The 18,894-nt window shown below is 36.3% G+C and overlaps 6 non-coding genes and 12 pseudogenes across 6 annotated transcripts; all 18 read left to right on the top strand.

Moving 5' to 3' along the window:
• The first annotated feature begins 377 nt into the window (after positions 1-377).
• Positions 378-496, top strand: LOC122336528 (annotated as a pseudogene).
• A 6,197-nt stretch (positions 497-6,693) lies between these two features.
• LOC122336572 lies at positions 6,694-6,812 on the top strand. The gene has a single exon (XR_006249324.1). It is a non-coding gene; the product is annotated as a 5S ribosomal RNA (ribosomal RNA).
• A 273-nt stretch (positions 6,813-7,085) lies between these two features.
• On the top strand, positions 7,086-7,204 carry LOC122336511 (annotated as a pseudogene).
• Positions 7,205-7,479: 275 nt separating this feature from the next.
• On the top strand, positions 7,480-7,598 carry LOC122336473 (annotated as a pseudogene).
• Positions 7,599-7,874: 276 nt separating this feature from the next.
• Positions 7,875-7,993, top strand: LOC122336482 (annotated as a pseudogene).
• A 281-nt stretch (positions 7,994-8,274) lies between these two features.
• LOC122336534 lies at positions 8,275-8,391 on the top strand (annotated as a pseudogene).
• Positions 8,392-8,671: 280 nt separating this feature from the next.
• Positions 8,672-8,790, top strand: LOC122336461. Its single transcript, XR_006249283.1, has one exon. It is a non-coding gene; the product is annotated as a 5S ribosomal RNA (ribosomal RNA).
• A 275-nt stretch (positions 8,791-9,065) lies between these two features.
• Positions 9,066-9,184, top strand: LOC122336468. The gene has a single exon (XR_006249290.1). It is a non-coding gene; the product is annotated as a 5S ribosomal RNA (ribosomal RNA).
• Positions 9,185-9,464: 280 nt separating this feature from the next.
• LOC122336535 lies at positions 9,465-9,583 on the top strand (annotated as a pseudogene).
• Positions 9,584-9,863: 280 nt separating this feature from the next.
• Positions 9,864-9,982, top strand: LOC122336496 (annotated as a pseudogene).
• A 278-nt stretch (positions 9,983-10,260) lies between these two features.
• LOC122336514 lies at positions 10,261-10,379 on the top strand (annotated as a pseudogene).
• Positions 10,380-10,653: 274 nt separating this feature from the next.
• On the top strand, positions 10,654-10,772 carry LOC122336460. The gene has a single exon (XR_006249282.1). It is a non-coding gene; the product is annotated as a 5S ribosomal RNA (ribosomal RNA).
• Positions 10,773-11,051: 279 nt separating this feature from the next.
• On the top strand, positions 11,052-11,170 carry LOC122336501 (annotated as a pseudogene).
• Positions 11,171-11,444: 274 nt separating this feature from the next.
• LOC122336539 lies at positions 11,445-11,564 on the top strand (annotated as a pseudogene).
• Positions 11,565-11,844: 280 nt separating this feature from the next.
• On the top strand, positions 11,845-11,963 carry LOC122336505 (annotated as a pseudogene).
• Positions 11,964-12,242: 279 nt separating this feature from the next.
• LOC122336440 lies at positions 12,243-12,361 on the top strand. The gene has a single exon (XR_006249264.1). It is a non-coding gene; the product is annotated as a 5S ribosomal RNA (ribosomal RNA).
• A 276-nt stretch (positions 12,362-12,637) lies between these two features.
• On the top strand, positions 12,638-12,756 carry LOC122336548. Its single transcript, XR_006249302.1, has one exon. It is a non-coding gene; the product is annotated as a 5S ribosomal RNA (ribosomal RNA).
• A 5,931-nt stretch (positions 12,757-18,687) lies between these two features.
• Positions 18,688-18,809, top strand: LOC122336542 (annotated as a pseudogene).
• The last annotated feature ends 85 nt before the right edge of the window (positions 18,810-18,894 follow it).

Raw genomic sequence — 18,894 nt, 5'->3', positions numbered from 1 at the left:
AAAAAAAAATTCACGCCTGATCTCAGAAGCTAAGCAAAGTTGGGCCTAGTTAGTACTTGGATGGGAGACTGCCTAGGAATACCAGGTGCTGTACTTTTTTGAGTTTTTTCACTACTTATCTAATACACTGGCCCTTAGTGTGGTCAAAGTTTGACCAGCTCTTTGCTTTCCCTTACTGCTTATTTAATTCAATTGCCTTTAAAGTAGCTGTTCTTTAAACAGAGTTTGACTGTTTTTAACTACTTAACTAATGCTCTTATCTTTAATGTAGCTCATTTTGAAGTATTTTTTTTTTTGTATTTCATTCATTACTTATCTAGTATAATGGCACTTAGTGTGCCTCACCTTAAAATAGGGGGCTTTTTGCAGCAGCTTTAGCTAACGGCCATACCACCCTGTTCACGCCTGATCTTGTCTGATCTCAGAAGCTAAGCAGAGTTGGGCCTAGTTAGTACTTGGATGGGAGACTGCCTAGGAATAACAGGTGCTTTAAGTTTTTTGAGTTTTTCATTACTTATTTAATACACTGGCCCTTAGTGTGGTCAAAGTTTGACCAGCTCTTTGCTTTCCCTTACTGCTTATTTAATTCAATTGCCTTTAAAGTAGCTGTTCTTTAAACAGAGTTTGATTGTTTTTAACTACTTAACTAATGCTCTTATCTTTAATGTAGCTCATTTTGAAGTATTTTTTTGTATTTCATTCATTACTTATCTAGTATAATGGCACTTAGTGTGCCTCACCTTAAAATAGGGGCTTTTGCAGCAGCTTTCGCTACGGCCATACCACCCTGTTGGCGCTAGAGAGCACATAGGAGTTTGTTGGCTGCAGTAGGGAGAGGAAGGCTCTCCTCCATTTTGGTGTAATTTTTGTGTTTGTATTTTGCTTTTTCTTTAGTTTAAGTTAGTTTTTGTTGTTTTTTCAGTTATAAAACCACCCAACAGCAGCTTTTTGCTTGCTGGAGGGTGGTTACGCTTTCTCTATTTTTCTTTTTCCTCTTTTCTTAAATGGACGGATTAATGGCAAATGACACTGGACTGGCACGAGGAACACGAGGGGCAAACGACAATGCAATGGCACGAGGAACATGCACGGCAAACGACACTGGAACGGCACAAGGAACACACAAGGCAAACGACACTGGAAAGGGAGGAGGAACACACACGGCAAGCGACAATGGACTGGATAAGCGACTACGAGTTGGAAAGAAAATGGATCAAAACATGAAGAACAGGGTCAACGAAAGGAAATATTTAAAGGAGGCTACGGTGATTGTGAATGTGGAAAATGTGAACGATGTGACAGCGGTGGATATAATTAAAGCAGTGACGGGGAAGATCGGTGAAGGAAAGATTTTAGCTGTTAGGCCAAAACCATCAAATGAGTATGAAATTACACTTGAGCGGGAGGAGGACACTGAGATACTAATGGATGGATTGGACATTAAAGGTATAACCTTTGAGGTTAAAAGACTGCATAACAGGGACTATGTTGTTTCTTTCATGCACCTTCCTGCTTACATAGATGATGAGGATATTTTAAATAAATTAGAACAATGGGAGTAACTCCCTTATCTTTGATTAAAAGAAGGGTGTATCCGGGCACTAACATAGAGGATGGCACTCGCTTTGCAAAGGTGAGGTTCCCAAGAGAGGTGGTCTCATTGCCATATAGCACAAAAATGGAGACAGCGGAAGGGCCACAATATTTCCGGGTGATACACAGTCACCAGGTGAAAACTTGTCGGCTGTGTATGAGTCCGGATCACATGGTAAAGGACTGTCCAGAGTTCAGGTGCTACAAATGTGACGGGAGAGGCCACTTTGCAAGGGACTGCAATGCTGTTAAGTGCCTGGATTGCCGAGAGGTTTTAGACAAATGTAATTGCTGGATCGAGAATGAGGAGGATGAAGAGGAGCAGGTGAGCGGGCAGGTGCATGAAGGAGATACAGAAATAGTTCAAGAGGAGAAACTACAAAAATAATGACATTAAAGAAGGAATGGACAAAGGAAAAAAAGAATTGGAACAAACACGTCAAAAGGAAGAGAAAGAGATAAAGATGGACAGGACTATAGACCAAAAAAGTGTACCGGACAGAGCAGAACAAAAGGACAACGAACAGAATATGAAAATGGATAAAGGAATGGAAGAGGAAAATTCAGCGAAATCAAGTAAAAGGAGAAGACCAATAAAGGTAATGCCAAACATTGAAGTAGCTAAAAAGACTGGTTAAAAACAAAATGTGGATAAAAATGAGGCGGTAAAGGACTTAAAGGAGATGGAATGAAGAAATGGTTGTCATGAATGTCATTTTAAGAACTGTCTTTTGGGTTATGGTTTTAAGAATGGTTGCTTTTAATGCTAGAGGGTTAGTGGATATAAGAAAATTTGAAAATGTCAAGGAAATGTGTAAAATGAGGATGTGATTATGTTGCAAGAAACTAACTGGAAAGAAGTACATATAAGTGAAGTAAGGAAAATATGGAATGGGAAGATTTTGTATAATAATGGTGATGATAGAACTGGAAGAGGAGTTGCAGTACTAATAAGAGAAAGCAGTGATGTAACATGTAATGTTGTTTATAACGATGGAGTTGGAAAATGTATGGCGTTTGAAATGGAATATGAAGATAGGAAAATACTTGGTATAAATATACATGCACCAACAAAAGAGAAAGAGAAAAGGGAGTTTTACAATGTTTTACGAAAATGTATAAGGAAATATAAGGAAATTATTATTATGGGGATTTTAATGTTGTGTTTAGTAAACTGGATATGGCTGAGGGAATGACTTTTTAAGACAGACACAGGACGAAAAGAGTTAAAATTGTTGATGGAAGAAAATAACTTGATTGATGTATGGAGGAAAGGAATGAAAAGAAAAGGAATTTTCAAGAAGACAAATAGTGGGTAATTTTATGTGTAAAACAAGAATAGATTTCATTTTATGTACAAGAAATATAGAACGGTTTTTAGGGAAAATAAGGTATAAAGAAACAACTTTAAGTGATCATAAACCTATTTTTATGCAAATAGATTGGAACATAGTGAAAAGAGGTCCGGGAGTATGGGTTTTAAACACTGAGGTTCTAAAGAATCAAGATTATGTTTTAAGTGTACAAGAGATCATTACAAGGGAAAAAGAAGACGGAATGTATAGAGAAGATAAAAGAATTTGGTGGGAAAATGTGAAACATGAAATCAGAAAGTTTACAATAAAATACTGTGGGTTGGTGCAGAGATGTAAAAAAGAGAAAGGAAAGAGAAATAAGAGAACAATTAGAAAAGGAAATGAATAAGAATGAAAAAGACTTGCAAAAAATTAAGGAAATGGAAGAAGAATGTAAAGAAATAGAAGAAAATAAATATAAAGGGGCAAGATTAAGAAGCAAAGCAAAGTACACAGTGGAAGGAGAGAAATGTACAAAGTTTTTCTTTGACTTAGAAAGAAGAAAGGAGTGGTACAGACAATCAAGGAACTAAAAATGAAAATGGGTATATGGTGGAAACAAATGAGGGATTTTAAAAGCCATAAAAGAATATTATGAGAAGTTATTTAGGGCAGAAGGAGTAAACGATAAAGATAAAAACAAGTTACTAAAGAAAATTAAGACAAAAGTCGGGGAGGAGGATAAAAAAGAGTGTGAGCAAGAGATAAGTGAGGAAGAAATAAAAAGAGCAATAAGTGAACTGAATAAAGGGAAAAGCCCGGGCCTGGATGGGTTAGGGAATGAATTTTACAAGATATTTAAGGATTTTTTAACCGGTATTTTAAAAGAAGTGTATGAAGAGATCTTTAGGAAAGAGGAAATGAATCAGAGAATGGGGATGGGATTAATAAAACTCATATATAAGAGAAAAGGAGAGAAAGTAGACTTAAAAATTACAGACCGATCACAATGCTGAATACAGATCTGAAAATTTTAACAAAAGTTTTAGCCAACAGACTGAAAGAAGTAATGCCATCTATAATTGAAACAAATCAAGTGTATGGAGTTAAAGGGAAAGATATAGCGGACACAACGATAAGCATAATAGACAGAATAAGGTATATGAAGGAAAAAAACAAAAAAGGATATGTAATCAGTTTGGATTTTGAAAAAGCTTTTGACAGAGTGGAACATGAATATTTATTTGGAATTTTAAGAGCGCATGCGGGTTTGGTGAAAATTTTGTCAAGTGGATTACGATTTTATATAGGGGAGCAATAACAAGAGTAAAATGTAATGGTTTTTTAACAGAATGTTTTAAAATTACTAGGTCAATAAGGCAAGGATGTCCATTATCAGCGCTCTTATATTCACTAGTAGTAGCAGAACCACTAGGATTAGCAGTAAAAACAGAGGAAGACATAAGAGGAATAAGCATTGAAGGAAGTGGGGGAAATGAAAAAATATTTCAATATGCAGATGATACAACCATAATTGTTAAGGATATAGAGAGTGTTAAAAAAGTAATGGAAGTGGTACAGACGTTTTGTAGGGGATCAGGAGGCAAGATAAATGAAGAGAAAACGGTATATATGAGATTTGGAGGAGTGGTTGGTGTAACGGATTGTTTTAATTTTAAAGAAACGGAAGAAGTAAAGATTTTAGGTGTTTTAATGGGAAAAAACGAAAAAAATGTTAAAGAAGTAATGTGGGAAGAAATACTAGGAGGAATTGAAAGAAGGCTAATTTTTTGGAAATTGAGAACGTTAAGTTTAAAAGGAAAAGTTTTAATTTTAAATGTGCTAATGGTGACAAAGTTGTGGTATGTTTTGTATGTGACTGCAATGCCAATGTGGGTGGAAAAAAGGCTGAAAAAATGTTTTTAGATTTTTTTTTATGGAATGGCAAACCGCCAAGAATTTCATACAGTACATTAATAGGAGAGGCAGGGAAGGAGGGATGGGATTAATTGATGTGGAACAAAGAAAAAATAGCTTAAGAGTGAAAATAATAAAAAAATACCTAGATGAGGGAAACAAAGCAGCATGGAAAAAGACAATGGAATATTTTTTAAACAAATGTGGCAATTTTAATTTGGGAGACAATATTTTATGGATGAAAACTAAGAATTGGATGGTGGAAGTGTTGCCAGATTTTTATAAAGAACTGATGAGCGCCTGGGGGAAATTTTTAATTAATGTTAATTTTAATCCACAAGGTCGAGAGAGCATTTTAAATCAGCCTTTATTTCTAAACAATGGCATTTTAAACCAAGGGAAAGAGATTTTTTATAAGAAATGGTGGGATGTTGGGATCACAAGAATCAGAGATGTTTTATATGAATTTAAGGAGGGTTTTTACCAATGCAGCACATAATAGACGCAATGGAAGAGAGGCTAAAGAGGATTTTAATAAAACAGAAATAAGAAATAAATATGAAGTAATAAAAGAAGCAATACCCAAAGAGTGGATAAAACAAATAGAAAACATGGAAGAAGAGCAGCAAGAGAAAGAGGTATTTGTGAAGTTGGGAGAAAAACAATTTTATTTTAAAGAATGCACGGTCAAAATGATTTATGATTTCTTTAGAGAGGGAATCTTTAAGAAACCTGTCGTCAATATGTATTGGGTACAGAAATTTGAAGATCTTAAGGAAGATGACATTTGGAATAACATGAAAGGAAGAATGATAGATGCACGACTGGAAAGCTTAGAGTTTCTTATTAGGCACAAAGCGGTTTTTACTGATGTTTTATTGAAAAAATAGGAATGGAACCAAGTGAAAGATGTAAAGTCTGCAATGCTGAAAATGAAAATTTTTTACACTTGTTTTTAAATTGCAGAGAATTGGACATTTTTAATGAAACCTGTAAAAGACTAATCGAAATGTTAAGAGGGGAACAAAAAGAGAAAAAAATAGAATGGAGCAGAGTGATATTGTTGGGTATAGAAAAAAAGTGTAAACACAAAAAGATGATAAATTTGATTGTCATGCTAATGAAATGTGCAATATGGGAAAGAAGAGCAGAGGCAAAAAAACAGGAAAATGTAATAGATGTATGGAATGTTTTCAAAAGGAAGTTTGAGAAATATGTAGAACATTTACATTGTTATTTTAAGCAAGAAAACAAATTGCAAGACTTTTACAAAGTGTTTGATTCAGATATGTACAATGTTTGTAAAAAGTTTGATTTAAAAATGCCAGTAACAGAATGATTTTGATAATATTTTTCTTTTTAGTATTTAATGTATTTTATTTAATTGAAGAAAATGTAAAAATACAAAGTGTATAGAAAGAGACTTGCTGTACTGGATGGACTAAGTGATGAATTGTAAACTTTATGTTTTTATCATATTTTTCTAAAAAAAAAAAAAAAAAAAAAAAAAAAATGTTCACCCTGATCTCGTCTGATCTCAGAAGCTAAGCAGAGTTGGGCCTAGTTAGTACTTGGATGGGAGACTGCCTAGGAATACCAGGTGCTGTAAGTTTTTGAGTTTTTTCACTACTTATCTAATACACTGGCCCATAGTGTGGTCAAAGTTTGACCAGCTCTTTGCTTTCCCTTACTGCTTATTTAATTCAATTGCCTTTAAAGTAGCTGTTCTTTAAACAGAGTTTGACTGTTTTTAACTACTTAACTAATGCTCTTATCTTTAATGTAGCTCATTTTGAAGTTTTTTTTTGTATTTCATTCATTACTTATCTAGTATAATGGCACTTAGTGTGCCTCACCTTAAAATAGGGGGCTTTTTGCAGCAGCTTTCGCTTACGGCCATACCACCCTGTTCACGCCTGATCTCGTCTGATCTCAGAAGCTAAGCAGAGTTGGGCCTGGTTAGTACTTGGATGGGAGACTGCCTAGGAATACCAGGTGCTGTAAATTTTTGAGTTTTTTCACTACTTATCTAATACAACGGCCCTTAGTGTGGCCAAAGTTTGACCAGCTCTTTGCTTTCCCTTACTGCTTATTTAATTCAATTGCCTTTAAAGTAGCTGTACTTTAAACAGAGTTTGACTGTTTTTAACTACTTAACTAATGCTCTTATCTTTAATGTAGCTCATTTTGAAGTTTTTTTTTGTATTTCATTCATTACTTATCTAGTATAATGGCACTTAGTGTGCCTCACCTTAAAATAGGGGCTTTTGCAGCAGCTTTAGCCACGGCCATACCACCCTGTTCACGCCTGATCTCGTCTGATCTCAGAAGCTAAGCAGAGTTGGGCCTAGTTAGTACTTGGATGGGAGACTGCCTAGGAATACCAGGTGCTGTAAGTTTTTGAGTTTTTCACTACTTATCTAATACACTGGCCCATAGTGTGGTCAAAGTTTGACCAGCTCTTTGCTTTCCCTTACTGCTTATTTAATTCAATTGCCTTTAAAGTAGCTGTTCTTTAAACAGAGTTTGACTGTTTTTAACTACTTAACTAATGCTCTTATCTTTAATGTAGCTCATTTTGAAGTTTTTTTTTTTGTATTTCATTCATTACTTATCTAGTATAATGGCACTTAGTGTGCCTCACCTTAAAATAGGGGCTTTTGCAGCAGCTTTCGCTTACGGCCATACCACCCTGTTCACGCCTGATCTTGTCTGATCTCAGAAGCTAAGCAGAGTTGGACCTGGTTAGTACTTGGATGGGAGACTGCCTAGGAATACCAGGTGCTGTAAGTTTTTGAGTTTTTTCACTACTTATCTAATACAACGGCCCTTAGTGTGGCCAAAGTTTGACCAGCTCTTTGCTTTCCCTTACTGCTTATTTAATTCAATTGCCTTTAAAGTAGCTGTACTTTAAACAGAGTTTGACTGTTTTTAACTACTTAACTAATGCTCTTATCTTTAATGTAGCTCATTTTGAAGTATTTTTTTGTATTTCATTCATTACTTATCTAGTATAATGGCACTTAGTGTGCCTCACCTTAAAATAGGGGGCTTTTTGCAGCAGCTTTAGCTTACGGCCATACCACCCTGTTCACGCCTGATCTCGTCTGATCTCAGAAGCTAAGCAGAGTTGGGCCTAGTTAGTACTTGGATGGGAGACTGCCTAGGAATACCAGGTGCAGTAAGTTTTTGAGTTTTTTCACTACTTATCTAATACACTGGCCCTTAGTGTGGTCAAAGTTTGACCAGCTCTTTGCTTTCCCTTACTGCTTATTTAATTCAATTGCCTTTAAAGTAGCTGTTCTTTAAACAGAGTTTGACTGTTTTTAACTACTTAACTAATGCTCTTATCTTTAATGTAGCTCATTTTGAAGTATTTTTTTTTTTTTTTGTATTTCATTCATTACTTATCTAGTATAATGGCACTTACTGTGCCTCACCTTAAAATAGGGGCTTTTTGCAGCAGCTTTCGCACGGCCATACCCCTGTTCACGCCTGATCTCGTCTGATCTCAGAAGCTAAGCAGAGTTGGGCCTAGTTAGTACTTGGATGGGAGACTGCCTAGGAATACCAGGTGCTGTAAGTTTTGAGTTTTTCACTACTTATCTAATACACTGGCCCTTAGTGTGGTCAAAGTTTGACCAGCTCTTTGCTTTCCCTTACTGCTTATTTAATTCAATTGCCTTTAAAGTAGCTGTTCTTTAAACAGAGTTTGACTGTTTTTAATTACTTAACTAATGCTCTTATCTTTAATGTAGCTCATTTTGAAGTATTTTTTTTTTTTTGTATTTCATTCATTACTTATCTAGTATAATGGCACTTACTGTGCCTCACCTTAAAATAGGGGCTTTTTGCAGCAGCTTTAAGCTTACGGCCATACCACCCTGTTCACGCCTGATCTCGTCTGATCTCAGAAGCTAAGCAGAGTTGGGCCTAGTTAGTACTTGGATGGGAGACTGCCTAGGAATACCAGGTGCTGTAAGTTTTTGAGTTTTTCACTACTTATCTAATACACTGGCCCTTAGTGTGGTCAAAGTTTGACCAGCTCTTTGCTTTCCCTTACTGCTTATTTAATTCAATTGCCTTTAAAGTAGCTGTTCTTTAAACAGAGTTTGACTGTTTTTAACTACTTAACTAATGCTCTTATCTTTAATGTAGCTCATTTTGAAGTATTTTTTTGTATTTCATTCATTACTTATCTAGTATAATGGCACTTAGTGTGCCTCACCTTAAAATAGGGGCTTTTTGCAGCAGCTTTAAGCTTACGGCCATACCACCCTGTTCACACCTGATCTTGTCTGAACTCAGAAGCTAAGCAGAGTTGGGCCTAGTTAGTACTTGGATGGGAGACTGCCTAGGAATACCTGGTGCTGTAAGTTTTTGAGTTTTTTCACTACTTATCTAATACACTGGCCCATAGTGTGGTCAAAGTTTGACCAGCTCTTTGCTTTCCCTTACTGCTTATTTAATTCAATTGCCTTTAAAGTAGCTGTTCTTTAAACAGAGTTTGACTGTTTTTAACTACTTAACTAATGCTCTTATCTTTAATGTAGCTCATTTTGAAGTATTTTTTTTTTTGTATTTCATTCATTACTTATCTAGTGTAATGGCACTTAGTGTGCCTCACCTTAAAATAGGGGGCCTTTTGCAGCAGCTTTCGCTTACGGCCATACCACCCTGTTCACGCCTGATGTCGTCTGATCTCAGAAGCTAAGCAAAGTTGGTTCTGGTTAGTACTTGGATGGGAGACTGCCTAGGAATACCAGGTGCTGTAAATTTTTGAGTTTTTTCACTACTTATCTAATACACTGGCCCTTAGTGTGGCCAAAGTTTGACCAGCTCTTTGCTTTCCCTTACTGCTTATTTAATTCAATTGCCTTTAAAGTAGCTGTACTTTAAACAGAGTTTGACTGTTTTTAACTACTTAACTAATGCTCTTATCTTTAATGTAGCTCATTTTGAAGTATTTTTTTTTTTGTATTTCATTCATTACTTATCTAGTATAATGGCACTTAGTGTGCCTCACCTTAAAATAGGGGGCTTTTTGCAGCAGCTTTAGCTTACGGCAATACCACCCTGTTCACGCCTGATCTCGTCTGATTTCAGAAGCTAAGCAGAGTTGGGCCTAGTTAGTACTTGGATGGGAGACTGCCTAGGAATACCAGGTGCTGTAAGTTTTTGAGTTTTTTCACTACTTATCTAATACACTGGCCCATAGTGTGGTCAAAGTTTGACCAGCTCTTTGCTTTCCCTTACTGCTTATTTAATTCAATTGCCTTTAAAGTAGCTGTTCTTTAAACAGAGTTTGACTGTTTTTAACTACTTAACTAATGCTCTTATCTTTAATGTAGCTCATTTTGAAGTATTTTTTTTTGTATTTCATTCATTACTTATCTAGTATAATGGCACTTAGTGTGCCTCACCTTAAAATAGGGGGCCTTTTGCAGCAGCTTTCGCTTACGGCCATACCACCCTGTTCACGCCTGATGTCGTCTGATCTCAGAAGCTAAGCAGAGTTGGGCCTGGTTAGTACTTGGATGGGAGACTGCCTAGGAATACTAGGTGCTGTAAATTTTTGAGTTTTTTCACTACTTATCTAATACAACGGCCCTTAGTGTGGCCAAAGTTTGACCAGCTCTTTGCTTTCCCTTACTGCTTATTTAATTCAATTGCCTTTAAAGTAGCTGTACTTTAAACAGAGTTTGACTGTTTTTAACTACTTAACTAATGCTCTTATCTTTAATGTAGCTCATTTTGAAGTATTTTTTTGTATTTCATTCATTACTTATCTAGTATAATGGCACTTAGTGTGCCTCACCTTAAAATAGGGGCTTTTGCAGCAGCTTTAGCTTACGGCCATACCACCCTGTTCACGCCTGATCTCGTCTGATCTCAGAAGCTAAGCAGAGTTGGGCCTAGTTAGTACTTGGATGGGAGACTGCCTAGGAATACCAGGTGCTGTAAGTTTTTGAGTTTTTTCACTACTTATCTAATACACTGGCCCATAGTGTGGTCAAAGTTTGACCAGCTCTTTGCTTTCCCTTACTGCTTATTTAATTCAATTGCCTTTAAAGTAGCTGTTCTTTAAACAGAGTTTGACTGTTTTTAACTACTTAACTAATGCTCTTATCTTTAATGTAGCTCATTTTGAAGTATTTTTTTTTTGTATTTCATTCATTACTTATCTAGTATAATGGCACTTAGTGTGCCTCACCTTAAAATAGGGGGCCTTTTGCAGCAGCTTTCGCTTACGGCCATACCACCCTGTTCACGCCTGATGTCGTCTGATCTCAGAAGCTAAGCAGAGTTGGGCCTGGTTAGTACTTGGATGGGAGACTGCCTAGGAATACCAGGTGCTGTAAATTTTTGAGTTTTTTCACTACTTATCTAATACAACGGCCCTTAGTGTGGCCAAAGTTTGACCAGCTCTTTGCTTTCCCTTACTGCTTATTTAATTCAATTGCCTTTAAAGTAGCTGTACTTTAAACAGAGTTTGACTGTTTTTAACTACTTAACTAATGCTCTTATCTTTAATGTAGCTCATTTTGAAGTATTTTTTTGTATTTCATTCATTACTTATCTAGTATAATGGCACTTAGTGTGCCTCACCTTAAAATAGGGGGCTTTTTGCAGCAGCTTTAGCACAGGCAATACCACCCTGTTCACGCCTGATCTCGTCTGATCTCAGAAGCTAAGCAGAGTTGGGCCTAGTTAGTACTTGGATGGGAGACTGCCTAGGAATACCAGGTGCTGTAAGTTTTGAGTTTTTTTCACTACTTATCTAATACACTGGCCCATAGTGTGGTCAAAGTTTGACCAGCTCTTTGCTTTCCCTTACTGCTTATTTAATTCAATTGCCTTTAAAGTAGCTGTTCTTTAAACAGAGTTTGACTGTTTTTAACTACTTAACTAATGCTCTTATCTTTAATGTAGCTCATTTTGAAGTATTTTTTTTTGTATTTCATTCATTACTTATCTAGTATAATGGCACTTAGTGTGCCTCACCTTAAAATAGGGGCTTTTTGCAGCAGCTTTAGCTGCTTACGGCCATACCACCCTGTTCACGCCTGATGTCGTCTGATCTCAGAAGCTAAGCAGAGTTGGGCCTAGTTAGTACTTGGATGGGAGACTGCCTAGGAATACTAGGTGCTGTAAATTTTTGAGTTTTTCACTACTTATCTAATACACTGGCCCTTAGTGTGGCCAAAGTTTGACCAGCTCTTTGCTTTCCCTTACTGCTTATTTAATTCAATTGCCTTTAAAGTAGCTGTACTTTAAACAGAGTTTGACTGTTTTTAACTACTTAACTAATGCTCTTATCTTTAATGTAGCTCATTTTGAAGTATTTTTTTTTTTGTATTTCATTCATTACTTATCTAGTATAATGGCACTTAGTGTGCCTCACCTTAAAATAGGGGGCTTTTTGCAGCAGCTTTAACTTACGGCCATACCACCCTGTTCACGCCTGATCTCGTCTGATCTCAGAAGCTAAGCAGAGTTGGGCCTAGTTAGTACTTGGATGGGAGACTGCCCAGGAATACCAGGTGCTGTAAGTTTTTGAGTTTTTTCACTACTTATCTAATACACTGGCCCATAGTGTGGTCAAAGTTTGACCAGCTCTTTGCTTTCCCTTACTGCTTATTTAATTCAATTGCCTTTAAAGTAGCTGTTCTTTAAACAGAGTTTGACTGTTTTTAACTACTTAACTAATGCTCTTATCTTTAATGTAGCTCATTTTGAAGTATTTTTTTGTATTTCATTCATTACTTATCTAGTATAATGGCACTTAGTGTGCCTCACCTTAAAATAGGGGGCTTTTTGCAGCAGCTTTCGCTTACGGCCATACCACCCTGTTCACGCCTGATCTCGTCTGATCTCAGAAGCTAAGCAGAGTTGGGCCTAGTTAGTACTTGGATGGGAGACTGCCTAGGAATACCAGGTGCTGTAAGCTTTTGAGTTTTTCACTACTCATCTAATACACTGGCCCTTAGCGTGGTCAAAGTTTGACCAGCTCTTTGCTTTCCCTTACTGCTTATTTAATTCAATTGCCTTTAAAGTAGCTGTTCTTTAAACAGAGTTTGACTGTTTTTAACTACTTAACTAATGCTCTTATCTTTAATGTAGCTCATTTTGAAGTATTTTTTTGTATTTCATTCATTACTTATCTAGTATAATGGCACTTAGTGTGCCTCACCTTAAAATAGGGGCTTTTTTTTGCAGCTTTTAAACTACGGCCATACCACCCTGTTGGCGCTAGAGAGCACACAGAAAGTGACTTGGCAGTAGTTGGGAGAGGAAGGCTCTCCTCCATTTTGTGTTTATTATTAGTGTTTATTTTGTGAACTTTTTCGGACTTTAATTTAGTTTTTTGTGTGTTTTGTGAGTGTTTAAACCACCTAACAGCAGCCTAGTGCTGTCTGGAAGGTGGTTTTATTCAGTTTTTTTTTTTTTTTTTTTTTTTTTTTCTCTTTCATCTATGGCGGACGGACAGATGGCTATGAACTTGGACTTGGCTGGAGAAACAGAATTGGTTAATGAACACGGAACTGGAAATAAGCGACGAGATGGGAATGCAAAAGATAAGGAACAAAAGAGAAACAAGTCAAAGAAGGATTACCTGAAAGAAGCAACTGTGACGGTGGACATCTGTAATGTGAATGCGAGGGCTGAGGACATCATAAAAGCTGTAACGGAAAAGGTCGGCAAAGGAAATGTCTTGGCGGTAAGACCTAAACAAAATAAGGAATACTGAAGTGACATTAGAGAATATCGACGATGTTGAACTGTTGGTTGAAGGTTTAATGATAAAAGAGACACTGTGCGAAGTAAAGAGGTTGCAAAACAGAGACTACGTTGTCTCATTCATGCACATGCCCGCTTACATTGACGATCAGATATTTTTAGATAAACTGCAAGGGTGGGAGTTACCCCTATTTCGGACATCAAGAGACGTGTTTATCCGGGCACAACTGTTGAAGATGGCACACGATTTGTAAAATGTCGCTTCCCAAGGGAAGTAGTGTCTCTCCCGTACAGCACAAGGCTGGAAACAGCTGAAGGGCTTCAGTATTTTAGGGTGATGCACAGCCATCAGGTTAAAACCTGTCGGCTGTGCATGAGCCCTGAGCACGTCTTGAAAGACTGCCCAGATTTTAAGTGCTTTAAGTGTGAGGAGAGAGGACATTTTGCCAGGGATTGCAATGCGGTTAAGTGCCCGGATTGTAAAAAGGTTTTAAATAAGTGTGATTGTTGGTATGTGGATGAAGAGACTCATGTGAGTGGGCAGGTGCATGAGCGGGACAGCGTAGTCGAACAAGAAGAAGGCTTACCACAGCAAAGAGAAAATCAAGCGGCGGGCAAAGACATTATTGAGGGCCAGGGGGTTGGAGAACATATGGACAATGAACGTTTGAAACAAATGAGAAGACTGAAGTTCAAAACATTATTGATGAGACAGAGAAGAATGAGGAGGACAGACAATCACAAGACAGACGATGTAAAATCATGGAGGAACAAAAAGACCAGCATGCACAAGCGAAACAGACAGAAGGAATTTTGGCACCGATCGACATTACTAGGGACTTTGAGGATATTTCGGATGCAGATGAGGATGTTAAAAGAGCGACACAGAAGAAATGGCAGTAGGAACATCAAAAATAAGCATAAGAAAACGTCAAATCAAGGTAAAACCCAGTTTAGATGGGATAAAGAAAAGAAATGCTAACAAAGACTTTTTAAAGAATCGATTTGAACTGTTAAAGGGTTTGGATGACACAAGCTAAAGACATTGGTTTTATGAACGTTTTTATTTATTCATTTTTTATGGTTTTAAGTCTGGCTACATTTAATGCCAGAGGGCTCTTAGATTTTAACAAGTTTGAAAAGGTGAAAGAGATGTTTAAAAATGTAGATGTAATAGTATTGCAAGAAACAAACTGGAGAGAAAAGCACAAATGTGAAATAAGCAAAAGATGGGATGGTGATATATTATGCAGCAATGAGGATAAAAGATATGGCAGAGGGTGGCCTTTTTAATAAGAAGAAACACGAATGTGGTTTACAAAGTTGTTTACAAAGATGATGTAGGGAAATGTTTGGCAATAGAAATGGAACATGATGACAACAAAGTAATTGTGGTAAATGTCCATGCGCCTGTTGAAGAGAAGGAAAAGAGGATTTTTAAGGATCTAAGGATATTTTTAATGAAATATAAGTATGCTATTGTATTGGGGATTTTAATACTGTTTTAAGCAAGTTAGATATGGCTGACGGAATGGTTTTAAAACCGATACAGGAAGGAAGGAATTGAATTTGTTGATGAAAAACAATAATATGGTAGATGTGTGGAGAGAGAGAAATGGGAAAAGAAGACAATATTCTAGAAGGCAAATGGTAGGGAATTTTATGTGCCAAACGAGAATTGATTTTATTTTGTGTTCAAGAAATGTAGAGGGTTTTATTGAAGATATGAGATATGAGGAAACAAGTTTAAGTGACCATAAGCCACTATTTATGAAAGTGGACTGGAGCACGATTAAAGGGGGCCAGGTGTTTGGGTTTTAAATGCTGAGGTTTTAAAAAGAGACAGCTATGTCCAAGACATAAAAGAATTGATAGAAAAGAAAAACAGAATGAAATGTATGTGGAAGATAAAAGGATATGGTGGGAAAACGTTAAGTTTCTAATTAAAAGACATACTATACAGTTTTGTAGATCGGTGGAGAGATGTAAAAGGTACACAGAAATAAAAACAAGAGAGAACTTAGAAAGGGAGCTTAATCAGAATAATGAGAAGAATGTGTCAAAAATAAAAGATCTGGAAGATAAACTTAAAGTTTTAGAAGAAGAAAAATATGAAGGTGCACGTTTAAGAAGTAAAGCTAGATATATAGTGGAAGGAGAGAAATGTACAAAATTTTTCTTTAATCTAGAAAAGAGGAAGGGGAAAGCTGAAATGATAACAGCTATTAAAAATGAGTATGGAGAAGAAATAAAGGATAACAAAGAAATACTAGAAGAGATAAAAATGTATTATGAGAAACTTTTTACAACTGAAGGGGTGCAAGATGAATGTGAAGAATTGTTCAACATAATTGAAACAAAAGTTGAAAAAGAAGACAAAGAAGCTTGCGATATGGAAATAAATGAAGGAGAAATAGAAAGAGCCATTAACGAATTGAACAGGAATAAAAGTCCAGGAATTGATGGTCTAGGCAATGAATTTTATATTGTTTTCAAGGGTATTTTAATTGGCATTTTAAAGGAAGTGTATGATGACATTTTTAATAAGGGACACATGAATTTAAGAATGAGTATGGGTTTAATGAAAATTATTTATAAGAAGAAAGGAGATAAAAAAGAATTGAAAAATTACAGACCTTTGACAATGTTGAACACTGACTTAAAAATTTTATCTAAGGTTTTAGCTAATAGACTAAAGGAGGTGATGCCAAAAATTATCAAGACAAATCAAGCATATGGAGTGAAAGGCAGAGATATATCAGATACTACAATTAGTATTAGGGACACAATAAGTTATATAAAGGACAAAAATCTGGAAGGTTACATTGTAAGTCTTGATTTGAAAAAGCCTTCGACCGAGTGGAGCATCAGTTTTTATTTGGGATTTTAAAGAGTTTTGGCTTCGGGGAAAATTTTATCAGATGGATTAAGATTTTATACAAAGGAGTGGTGACGAGGATTAAATGCAATGGTTTTTAACTAAATGTTTTAAGCTCACAAGATCTGTAAGGCAGGGATGTCCCCTTTCAGCGCTTTTATATTCCTTGGTGGCAGAGCCTCTGGGCTTAGCAGTAAGAGGAGAGAAGAATGTGAGAGGAATCGATATTGAAGGAGGTAGATCAGAGAATAGGATTTTCCAATACGCAGATGACACAACGTTAATAGTAAGAGACGTACATAGTGTTAAGGTGGCTATGGGCGTAGTTCAGGAATTCTGTAATAAATCCGGGGGGAAAATAAATGAGGATAAAACAATGTACATGAGATTTGGCGGAGCCCCAGCCTTAACAGACACTTTTAACTTTAAAGAAGTTAAGGAAATGAAGATTTTAGGAGTTAGCATGGGAGAGGATGACAAGAAAACAAATGAGATCATGTGGGAAGGAATTTTAGGAGATATTGAAAGAAGGATGAACTGGTGGAAAACAAGAAATCTGTGCTTGAAAGGAAAGGTCTTAATTTTGAATGTTTTAATGACTTCAAAGATTTGTTATTTTTTATATGTTACAAGTATGCCTCTGTGGGTTGAAAAAAGATTGAAAAAATGTTTTACTGAGTATTTATGGGAGGAAAGCCACCGAGGATTGCGTATGACACCCTTGTGTAGGGCTGTTGAGAAAAGCGGCTTAGGTCTTATTGATGTTGCACAAAGGAAGAAATGTTTGAGAGTTAAACTGGTGAAGAAATATCTGGATGCAAGAATTGAAACTGTTTGGAAAAAAACTATGTTGTATTTTTAAACAAATGTGGCAATGTCAATATGGGGAGAATATTTTATGGATGAGAACGAAAAACTGGATGTGGAAAGATTTGCCAGATTTTTACAAGGAACAGTTGAGTGCCTGGGGAGAGATTTTTAAAGCATGTGCATTACATCCCGAAGGGACGAGAGGACATTTTAAATCAACCATTGTTTTTAAACAAGAATATTGTGAATCAAGGAAAAGAGTTGTTTTTAAGAAATGGTGGGATGTGGGGATAGCGAGAGTAAGAGATGTTCTGTATGAGTTCAAAGAGGATTTTTACCAGTTCAATATGTTTTTGACACTATGGAAGAAGCTAAGGAGGACTATACCAAACAAGAAATCATAAATAAGTACTGCATGATTAAAAACGCAATACCAAAAGACTGGGTTGAAAAAATTGAAAATATGGAGCCAGGTGAACCGGAGAAAGATGTGAACGCTATTTTTAGAGAGAAACTACATATTTTCAAGGAATGTACTGTCAAAATGTTTTATGGTGTTTTTAGAGATACGATTTTTAAGAAACCTAAAGCAAATGACTATTGGAAGCAGAAATATAAAGATTTGAAAGAAGAAAACATATGGAGTAACATAAAAGGAAGGATAGTTGAAACGAAACTGGGAAACCTGGAATTTTTAATCAGACACAAAGCTATTTTTACAGACGTGATTTTACACAAGATTGGAATGGAGCAGAGCTCCATCTGTAAGGTGTGCAACAAAGAGGATGAAGGCTTCCTGCACCTGTTTTTATATTGCAAAGAACTGGACATTTTAAAACTAAATGCAAAAGACTGTTTGAACTTTTGAAAGGAGAGCACTATGAAGACGAATCAGAATGGAATAAAATTGTAATGTTGGGTGAATATAAGGAGTGTAAAAATAGCAAAATCATTAATCTTCTTGTCATGCTAATGAAAGGAGCAATATGGGAGAGAAGGGTGGTGGCAAAAAGAGAAATCTGTCTTGGATATTGAAAGAATATTGAAGAAAAAAGCTGAAAACTATCTGAAATATTTGTATTGTTACTACAAGAACTTGGGAAAACTCAATTACTTTTATCACATTTTTACTTATGATGTATATAAGATCTTTGAAGAATTTGACTGGAAGATGCCTGATGACGACAGTTGATTTTATGTATGTTTTAAAAGAGTCGGATGTCGGAACCTATGTATGTTAATTTTATGTTTAATTTTACAAAGGTGTACTCCCCATGTAAAAGGTTTCCCCCTTCAGGTGGTTTATTGTAGTTTGTATCGTTTGTGTAAAAAATAAAAAAAAAAAAAATTCACGCCTGAATTTTTTTTGTATTTCATTCATTACTTATCTAGTATAATGGCACTTAGTGTGCCTCACCTTAAAATAGGGAGCTTTTTGCAGCAGCTTTACAGCTTCAAGGCCATACCACCCTGTTCACGCCTGATCTTTCGTCTGATCTCAGAAGCTAAGCAGAGTTGGGCCTAGATTAGTACTTGGATGGGAGACTGCCTAGGAATACCAGGTGCTGTAAGTTTTTGAGTTTTTCACTACTTATCTAATACACTGGCCCTTAGTGTGGCCAAAAGTTTGACCAGCTCTTTTGCTTTCCCACTTACTGC

This window comes from Puntigrus tetrazona, unplaced genomic scaffold (assembly GCF_018831695.1).
Source record: "Puntigrus tetrazona isolate hp1 unplaced genomic scaffold, ASM1883169v1 S000000965, whole genome shotgun sequence".
NCBI lineage: Eukaryota > Metazoa > Chordata > Actinopteri > Cypriniformes > Cyprinidae > Puntigrus > Puntigrus tetrazona.
The sequence above is the reverse complement of the archived record's forward strand: the minus strand, read 5'-3'. Positions and strand labels throughout refer to the sequence as shown.